Below are 9,139 nucleotides of genomic sequence, written 5' to 3' on the forward strand. Positions count from 1 at the left end.
CAGCATTACCTTGATTCCAAAACCAAAGACCCCACTATAAAGGAGAAATACAGAACAATATTCCTGATGAACATGGATGCAAAAATTCTCAACAACATGCTAGCAAATTAAATCCCACGGTACATTAAAATAATTGTTCACCATGATCAAGTGGAATTTATTCCTGGACTGCAGGGAGTGGTACAATATCCACAAATCAATCAATGTGATACACAACATTAATAAAAGAAAGATAAGAAACATGATTCTCTCAATAGATGTAGAAAAATGATTTGACAGAATACAGCATGCTTTCTTGATTAAAAACCCTCAAGAAAGTAGGGATAAAAGGAATATACCTCAACATGCTAAAGGCCATATATGAAAGGCCCACAGCTCATATTATCTCAATGGGGAAAAACTGAGAGCTTTTCTCCTAAGGTCAGGAACACGACAGGGATGTCCGCTCTCATCACTGTTACTCAACATACTACTGGAAGTCCTAGCCTCAGAAATCAGACACCAAAAAGAAATAAAAATGCAAACAAATTGGCATGGGAGAAGTCAGCCTTTACCTCTTCACAGATGACATGATACATGGAAAATTTGAAAGATTCCACACACAAAAAATTGCTAGAACTGATACATGAATTCAGCAAAGTCACAGGATATAAAATCAATGTAAAGAAATATGTTCATTTCTATACACCAATAATGAAGCAGCAGAAAGAGAAATCAAAGAATCAATCCCATTTACAATTGCACCAAAAACATAAAGTATGTAGGAAAAAAACCTAATTAGAGAGGTAAGTGATCTTTACTCTGAAAACTATAGAACACTTAGGAAAGAAATTGAAGAGAACACAAATAGATGGAAAAGAAGTCTATGCTCATGGATTGGAGTAATAAATATTGTTAAAATGTCTATACTATCCAAAGCAATCTACATATTCAATCAAAATAACACTGGCATTTTTCACGGAGCTGGAACAAACAATTCTAAAATTTATATGAAACAAGAAAAGACCCCGAATAGCCAAAGTAATGTTGAAAAAGAAAACCAAATGGGAGGCATCATAATTCCAGACTTGAAGCTGTATTACAAAGCTGTAATCATCAGGACAGCATGGTACTAGCAGAAAAACAGACACATGGATCAATGGAACAGAATAGAGGACCCAGAAATGGACCCACAACTATATGGTCAACTAATCTTTAACAAAGCAGAAAAGAATAACCAGTGGAAAAAAAGACAGTCTCTTCAACAAATGGTGTTGGGAAAACTGAATAGCAAGATGCAGAAGAATGAACCTGGACCACTTTCTTACACCATACACAAAAATAAACTCAAAACGAATGAAATACCTTAATGTGAAACAGGAAACCCTCAAAGTCCTAGAGGAGAACACAGGCAGCAACTTCTTTGACCTCAGTCATAGCAATAAGTCTCCACTGGCAAGGGAAACAAAAACAAACATGGACTATTGGGACCTTATCAAGATAATAAGCTTCTGCACAGTGAAAGAAACAATCAACAAAACTAAAAGGTAACTGATGGAATAGGAGAATATATTTGCAAATGACATATTGAATAAAGGGTTAGTATCCAAAATATATAAAGAACTTATAAAGCTCAACACCCTCAAAATAAATAATCTAGTTAAGCAATGGGCAGAAAATGTAAACAGACATTTTTCCAAAGACATACAAATGACTAGCAGACATGAAAAAATGGTCAATATCACTCATCAGGGAAATTCAAATCAAAACCATGATGAGATACCACTTCACACCTATCAAAATGGCTAAAATGAACAACCCAGGAAACGACAGATGTTGACGAGGATATGGAGAAAGGGGAACCCTCTTAAACTGTTTGTGGGAATGCAAACTGGTGCAGCGACTCTGGAAAACAGTGTGGAATTTCCTCAGAAAGTTAGAGGTAGAGCTACCCTGTGATCCAAGAATTGCACTACTAGGTATTTATCCAAAGGATACAAAAATGCTGATTTGAAGGGGCACACGCACCCCACTGTGTATAACAGCATTATCAACAAGAGCCAAATTATAGAAAGAACCCAAATGTCCATCGACTGATGAATACATAGAGAAGGTGTGGTATATATGTATGTATATACATACATACAATGAAATATTACTCAGCCATCAAAAAGAATGAAATCTTGCCATTTGCAACAATGTGGATGGAACTAGAATATAGTATGCTAAACGAAATGAGTCAGAGAAAGACAAATACCATATGATTTCACACATATGTGGAATTTAAGAAACAAAACAGATGAACATAGAGTAATGGAAGGAGAAACAAAATAAGATACAAACTAGAGAGGGAGGCAAACCATAAGAGACTCTCAAATATTGAGAACAAACTGATGGTTGCTTGAGAGGAGATGGGGGTGGGCTAAATGCATGATGGACATTAGGAAGGGCACTTGTTGAGATGAGCACTGGGTGTTATATGTAAGTGATGCACTAAATTCTCCTAAAACTAATATTACACTGTAACTTAACTAACTTTATTTTTTTTCATTTTCTCTTTTTTCTTTCTTTTCCTTTTTTTTTAATTTATTTTTTAATTTACATCCAAGTTAGTTAGCATATAGTGCAACAATGATTTCAGAAACAGATTCCTTAATGCCCCTTTCCCATTTAGCCCATCCCCCCTCCCACAACCCCTCCAGTAACCCTCTGTTTGTTCTCCATATTTAAGAGTCTCTTGTGTTTTGGCCCCCTCCCTGTTTCTGTATTATTTTTGCTTCTCTTCCCTTATGTTCATCTGTTTTCTATCTTAAAGTCTTCACATGAGTGAAGCCATATGATATTTGTCTTTCTCTGACTAATTTCGCTTAGCATAATACCCTCTAGTTCCATCCATGTAGTTGCACATGGCAAGATTTCATTCTTTTTGATTGCCGAGTAATACTCCATTGTATGTATATACTACATCTTCTTTATCCATTCATCAATTGGTGGACATTTGATCTCTTTCCATACTTTGGCTATTGTTGTTAGTGCTGTTATAAACATTGGGGTGCATGTGCCCCTTTGAAAGAGCATACCTGTATCCCTTGGATAGATACCTAGTAGTGCAATTGCTGAGTCATAGGGTAGTTCTATTTTTAATTTTTTGAGGAACCTCCCTACACTTTTCCTGAGTGGCTGCACCAGTTTGCTTTCCCACCAGCAGTGCAAAAGAAATCCTCTTTCAGGGCTCCTGGGTGGCTCAGTCAGTTAAACATCCAACTTCAGCTCAGGTTATGATCTCACAGTTCATGAGTTCAAGCCCCGCGTTGGGCTCTGTGCTGACAGCTCAGAGCCTGGAGCCTGCTTCAGATTCTGTGTCTCCCTCCCTCTGCCCCTCCCCTGCTCATGCTTCCTCCCTCCCTCCCTTTCTCTCTCTCTCTCTCTCTCTCTCAAAAATAAAAAAATGTTTAAAAAAGATCCTCATTCCCTGCATCCTCACCAACATCTGTTGTTGCCTGAGTTGTTAACGTTAGCCATTCTGACAGGTGTGAGGTGGTATCTCATTGTGGTTTTGATTTGTATTTCCCTGATGACGAGTAATGTTGAGCATTTTTTCATGTGTCGGTTGGCCATCTGGATATGTTCTTTGGAGAAATGTCTATTCATGTCTTTTGCCCATTTCTTTACTGGATTATTTGTTTTTTGGGTGTTGAGTTTGATAAGTTCTTTATAGATTTTGGACACTAACCCTTTATCTGATATGTCATTTGCAAATATCGTCTCCCATTCCGTTGGTTGCCTTTTAGTTTTGCTGATTGTTTCCTTCACTGTGCAGAAGCTTTTTTATTTTGATGAGGTCCCAATAGTTCATTTTTGCTTTTGTTTCCTTTGCCTCCGGAGACGTGTTGAGTAAGAAGTTGCTGTGGCTGAGATCAAAGAGGTTTTTGCCTGTTTTCTCCTCTAGGATTGTTATGGTTTCCTGTCTCATGTTTAGGTCTTTCATCTATTTTGAGTTTATTTTTGTGCATGCTGTGAGAAAGTGGTCCAGGTTCGTTTTTCTGCATGTCGCTCTCCAGTTTTCCCAACACCATTTGCTGAAGAGACTGTGTTTATTCCATTGGGTATTCTTTCCTGCTTTGTCAAAGATTAGTTGGCCATACATTTGTGGGTCCATTTCTGGGTTCTCTATTCTGTTCCATTGATCTGAGTTGAGTGTCTGTTTCTGTGCGAGTACCATACTGTCTTGATGATTACAGCTTTGTAATACAGCTTCAAGTCTGGGATTGTGATGCCTCCTGCTTTGGTTTTCTTTTTCAAGATTGCTTTGGCTATTCGGGGTCTTTTCTGGTTCCATACAAATTTTAGGATTTTTTGTTCTAGTCCTGTGAAGAATGCTGGTGTTATTTTGATAGGTATTGCATTGAATATGTAGATTGCTTGGGGTAGTATTGACATTTTAACAATATTTGTTCTTGTAATCCAGGAGCATGGAACATTTTTCCATTTTTTTGTGTCTTCTTCAATCTCTTTCATCAGCTTTCTATAGTTTTCAGTGTATAGATTTTTCACCTCTTTGGTTATGTTTATTCCTAGGTATTTTATGGTTTTGGGTGCAATTATAAATGGGATTGATTCCCTGATTTCTCTTTCTGTTGCTTGGTTGTTGGTGTATAGGAATACAAACTATTTCTGTGCATTGATTTTATATCCTGCCACTTTGCTAAATTCATGGATCAGTTCTAGCAGTTTTTTGGTGGAATCTTTTGGGTTTTCCATATAGAGTATCATGTCATCTGCAAAGAGTGAAAGTTTGACCTCCTTCTGGCTGATTTGGATGCCTTTTATTCCTTTGGGTTGTCTGAGTGCCAAAGCTAAGACTTCCAATACTATGTTGAATAACAGGGGCGAGAGTGGACATCCCTCTTGTGTTCCTGACCTTAGGGGGAAAGCTCTCAGTTTTTCCCCATTGAGGATGTATAAGCAGTGGGCCTTTCATATACAGCTTTTATGATCTTGAGGTATGATCCTTCTATCCCTACTTTCTTGAGGGTTTCTGTCAAGAAAGATGCTGTATTTTGTTAAATGCTTTCTCTGCATCTATTGAGAGGATCATGTGGTTCTTGTCCTTTCTTTTATTGATGTGATGAATCACATTGATTGTTTTGTGGATATTGAACTAGCCCTGCATCCCAGGTATAAATCCCACTTGGTTGTGGTGAATACTTTTTTTAATGTATTGTTGCATCCGATTGGCTAATATCTTGTTGAGGATTTTTGCATCCATGTTCATCATGGAAATCGATCTATAGTTCTCCTTTTTAGTGAGGTCTGTCTGGTTTTGGAATCAAGGTAACGTTGGCTTCATAGAAAGAGTTTGGAAGTTTTCCTTCCATTTCTATTTTTTGGATCAGCTTCAAGAGAATAGATGTTAACTCTTCCTTAAATGTTTGGTAGAATTCCCCTGAAAAGCCATCTGGTCCTGGACTCTTGTTTTTAGGGAGATTTTTGATTATTAATTCAATTTCTTTACTGGTTATGGGTGTGTTCAAATTTTCTATTTCTTCCTGTTTCAGTTTTGGTAGTGTATATGTTTCTAGGAATTTGTCCATTTCTTCCAGATTGCCCATTTTATTGGCATATAATTGCTCATAAACTAACTTTAATTTAAATAAAATCTTGGAAGAGACAAAATGAATTTAACCAAGGAAGTAAAAGATTAGTATACTGAGAAGTATAAAACATTGAAGAAAAAAATTTAGGAAGGCATATATAAATGGAAAGATACCTCATGTTCATGGATTGGAAGAAATAAGATTGTTAACATTTTCATACTACCCAAAGCCATTTACAGAATCTTTGCAATCCCTATCAAAATTCCAATGACATTTTTCATAGAAATAGAAAAAAATCTAAAATTTTTGTGGACCCGCAAGGAATCCCCAATAGCCAATATAATCTTGAACAAGAAAAAAGCTGGAAACATCACATTGCTTGATTTCAAAATAAAGTACAAAGCTACAGTAATCCAAACAGTATGGGTCTGGCATAAAAACAGACATTTAGACCAATAGAATAGACTTAAGAGCCCAGAAGTATATCCACACATTTATGGTTAACTGATCTTTGACAAAGATGCCAAGAACACACAATGGGTAAAGGATAGTCTCTTTAATAAATGGTGTTACATAAACTGGATTTACATGCAGAAGAATGATAATAGACCCTTATCTCATACCATATACAGAAATTAACTCAAAATAGATTAAAGATTTAAATCATAGACCTGAAATTGTAAAAATACTAGAAAACAATGAAAAGTCCTTTTGACATTGGTCTGGGCAATTATTTTTTGGTTATAACCCCAAAAGCACAGACAACAGAAGCAAAATGGGCAAGGGAGTTGCATCAAAATAAAAGGCTTCTGCACAGTAAAAGAAACTATTAATAGAGTGAAGAAGCAACCTATGGAATGGGAGAAAAATATTTGAAAATCATATGTCTATAAGGCGTTAATATAGAAATCAATAAGGAGCTCAAATAATTGAAAAGCAAGAAAACAGCCCAATTAAAAAATAGGCAAAGGGGGGCGCCTGGGTGGCGCAGTCGGTTAAGCATCCGACTTCAACCAGGTCACGATCTCGCGGTCCGTGAGTTCGAGTCCCGCGTCAGGCTCTGGGCTGTTGGCTCGGAGCCTGGAGCCTGTTTCCGATTCTGTGTCTCCCTCTCTCTCTGCCCCTCGCCCGTTCATGCTCTGTCTCTCTCTGTCCCGAAAATATATTAAAAAACGTTGAAAAAAAAATAAGATTAAAAAAAAATTAAAAAAAAAATAAGCAAAGGATTCGAATTAGATATTTCTCAAAAAGAATTCTGACAAATGACCAACAGGTATATGAAAAGGCATTCAACATCACTAATCATCAGGAATGCAAGTGAAAAACATAATGATTTATCAGCTCACACCTGTTAGGATGGCTATTACCAAAAAGAGAGAAGATAATAGGTGTGGGCAAGGATGTGGACAAAAAGGGAACCCTTAACAATGCTGGTGGGAATATAAATTCATACAACTATTAAGGAAAAACTGTATGGAAGATCCTCAAAAAATTAAAAATAGGATTTAGGATAAAAATGGTGGCATAGCACAATCCTGAACTCAACTCCTCCTATGGACACAACACATCTATGACTGCATATGTAATGTTGCCTCTGAAATGGACCTCAAAATTGAATAAACAGGGCTTCCACAACAAAGAATAAAAAAACAGCATCAAAAAGGCAAAGAAGAGTAGATACACAGCACCACCCACAAAGGCATTGCAGCAGTAACAGCCACATCCCACGGCTGGACCAAGGACCAGCCCCACCCAACAATGTGTCACAGTTGTGGCCCTGCCACAACAAGAAGGCTACACAACCCACACAAGCATATGCCTTGGGTCCCTGGCTCTAGTGACCAGGGGAGATTGTGCTTCTGGGCTCCATAGGCCATCTCCTACATAAGGCTACTCCTTTGACTAGAATGGGTAACTGACCTACCTAATACATAGAAACAAACAGAGAAAACCAAAATAAGGAGACAGAGGAATATATTCCAAACAAAAGAATGAGACAAAACCTCAGAAAAAAAAGAACTAAATGGAATGATGATAAGCAATCAACATAATACATAGTTCACAGTAATGATCATAAAGATGCTTACTGAACTGCAGAGAAGAATGGATGAACATAGTAAAAACAAAGTTGTAGAAAATATAATACCAAAGAAAAGTCATAACTGAACTGAAACATACTTGAGTGTTGAATAGCAGACTGGATAAAGTAGGAGAACAGATTAGTGAACTAGAAGATGAAACAATGGATCTCATCCAGAGAGCAGCAAAATGAAAAAATTACGTGAAGATAAGAGGCCTTTGGAACAACGTCAAGCAGAATAACATTTGAATTATAGAAGTCCCAGAAGAACAAGAAAGGGACAGAAATTTTATTTCAAGAAATAATTGATGAAAACTTTCCTAAAATGGGGAAGGAATCAAACATCCAGGCCCAAGAAGCCCAGAGAGATCCAAACCAAGATACATTATATTAAAATGGTAAACATTAAGGATAAAGAGAGAATCCTAAAAGCAGCAAGAGAAAAATAACTTGCTACATACAACAAGAAAAATCCCATAAGGCTCTCAGATTTTTCAGCAGAAACTTTACAGGCCAGAAAGGAGTGGCTTGACATATTCAAAATGCTGGAAGGAAGAAACTTCCAACCAAGAATTCTCTGCTCAACAAGGTTAATACTCAGAATTGAAGGAGAGATCGAGAGCTTTCCAGATAAGCCAAAAGTAAAGTTAGGAGTTTGTCATCACTAAAACTGTTGTACAAGAAATGTTAAAAGGAGTTCTTTAAGCCAAAAAGAAATGGCACTTATAAGAAAATAGGCAAAAGTAAAATTTACTGGAAAACAAATATGTAACAAAGGTAACTGATAAATCACATATAAACCAAGCATAAAGGCTAAAAGACAAAAGTATTAAAATTAACAAAAGTTACAATAATTAGATAAAGGAACATAAATTAAAAGCATGTAAAAGGTGTCATCAAAAATATAAAACAACGTTGGGTGGAAGTAAAAAGGTAAAACTCTGAAATGTGTTAAAATTGTTATCAACTTAAGACAAACTGCTATTTACACAAGTATGTTTATATGATGTGAGCCTTATGGTAACTACAAGGAAAAAATTTATAGTGAAATCACAAAATAAATGAGAAAGAAATGTAAACATAACACTAAAGAAATACATCAAACCACAAGGGATGAGAGAAAGAGGAGAAGAAAGGAACAGAGAGGAACTAGAAAAACAGCCAGAAAAAAATTAACAACATGGCACTAAATATGTACTTATCAATAATTACTTAAATGTAAATAGACTGAATTTACCAATGTAAAGATATCAAGTGGCCAGATAGGTAAAAAACAAGACCCCATCTATATGCTGCCTATAAGAGACTCCCTTTGGAAGTAAGGACACATACAGACTGAAAGTGAAGGAAAGGACGAACATATTCCACACAAATGGAAATGAAAAGAAAGCTGGAGTTGCTATATTCCTGTCAGATAAAATAGACTTTAAAACAAAGAATGTAATGAAAGACAAAGAAGGGAATTACATAATGATAAAAGGAT

The sequence above is a fragment of the Lynx rufus genome, unplaced genomic scaffold (genome assembly GCF_022079265.1).
Source record: "Lynx rufus isolate CCGP_SWC_20201006 ecotype Redwood Valley unplaced genomic scaffold, mLynRuf1.p SCAF_7, whole genome shotgun sequence".
Classification (NCBI taxonomy): Eukaryota; Metazoa; Chordata; class Mammalia; order Carnivora; family Felidae; genus Lynx; species Lynx rufus.